The sequence below is a fragment of the Oratosquilla oratoria genome, chromosome 11 (genome assembly GCF_046742065.1).
Source record: "Oratosquilla oratoria isolate Oo_2021 chromosome 11, ASM4674206v1, whole genome shotgun sequence".
Lineage (NCBI taxonomy): Eukaryota > Metazoa > Arthropoda > Malacostraca > Stomatopoda > Squillidae > Oratosquilla > Oratosquilla oratoria.
Genome location: NC_134787.1, coordinates 43846320 through 43847710, shown reverse-complemented (window position 1 = coordinate 43847710; position 1391 = coordinate 43846320). Strand labels below are relative to the sequence as shown.

Sequence of the window (1391 nt, the reverse complement as noted above, 5' to 3'; positions counted from 1 at the left end):
ATGCTTTCCAAGAGATGTCATTTTACAGATTTTACTTTAGTGAATGTCAGATTTCTTTCGCACTTAGCGGTTTCGTTTTAGCAAATGGCAGAATATCTCATTCTTGTTTTAGGAATATAATTTTAGCGAATGTCTGATATACTCGCACTTTAGCGATTTATTTTTGCGAATGCCAAATTTTAATCACATTCATAGGGTTTCATCTTAACAAATAACGGAAAATAGTTGTTTTTATTTTAGTTTACGTCAAATTTTAATTGCATTCACGGAGTTTTATCTTGACAAATACCAGAAAGTCGTTGTTTTTATTTTAGCGAACGCCAAATTCTAATCGCATTCGCGGGGTTTTATCTTAACAAAAAACAGAAAGTCGTTGTTTTTATTTTGGCTAACGCTAAATTTTCTTTGACTAGAGTTACGGCTATTCAGTTAACCTCAATTTCGTCCATATACTTTAGCGGTTTAATCTTGCTAAGCCAATAACTATATTTACACTAAATTACTTTTAATATGGAATAATAATACGGAATTTGTCGCCAAAGTCACAAAGTGATAAGCGAAACAGGGACAAAATGACATGAATTAAATAAATGGATGTAATGGAGAAGTCTGTAGTTATTGGGTTATAAAACTGTTGCTTTCAATTCCACCGACTAAAAACCCGCTGCCCCACTGTAACCAGCAACGATCCTTGGATCTCTTTCTGTGACACCGGCTTGTAGGAAAAAGGGAATAGTCTCCGCTTGCACGCGTATTAGAGAAAACGGAGGAAATATCTAAGAGAGACCGAGTGAGTGAGAGGGATGGTTGTGAGGATGTTGATTGGTCTTCAAGAAGGACAACGGGGAGACGATTCTCTCCGAGGTCTGTCTCGTAGGACCATTACAAGCAGGTATCCACTTGTAAAGCCGTACCTGAATATTTCATACCTAGGTTGGTTGAATGTGACTATGTGACACTACCTGCTTCGTCATGTAACGGACAAACCTCGATAATAAAATCAGTCATTTTGTCCGAGAGATGCAACGCTTTTATCCTTGGTAGACCAGTCTCCAGTCATAAAGCTGTGTGAGTCTGGTCCATAAGGGTGTCATTAAAAATCTCTCCCACCCTAGGATACTGACTACATTAAATGTACAGTCCACCGTACGAACAGGGTGGGCAAGGGATGGAAGAAAAAATGAAATGGCCGGGGTTTTTTTTTAGATTTCTTTTATTATACTCACAATAATTCCTCGCACCTGTGTGCAGCAGCTTGTTATCTCGTAGCTGACTTATGAACAGCTTCGTTTCACAGATAAAAAAAAAAAAATCCAATCAAATAAAGAGGACTTGTTTCAACATGTTTTTCTTTCTTCCCCTTTGTATTCGAAAGGTGAAAGTTATGGATG

The 1391-nt window shown here is 37.6% G+C and overlaps 1 protein-coding gene across 1 annotated transcript in view; it reads left to right on the top strand.

The window, feature by feature from the left end:
- LOC143029770 (Na(+)/citrate cotransporter-like) overlaps nucleotides 1–1341 on the top strand; it is a 71429-nt gene extending 70088 nt beyond the window's left edge. Inside the window, exon 13 of the mRNA XM_076192690.1 lies at nucleotides 1–1341. This exon is cut by the window's left edge and continues 804 nt beyond it. The gene's annotated coding sequence lies outside the window, so the exon portion shown is untranslated.
- Nucleotides 1342–1391: the final 50 nt, after the last annotated feature.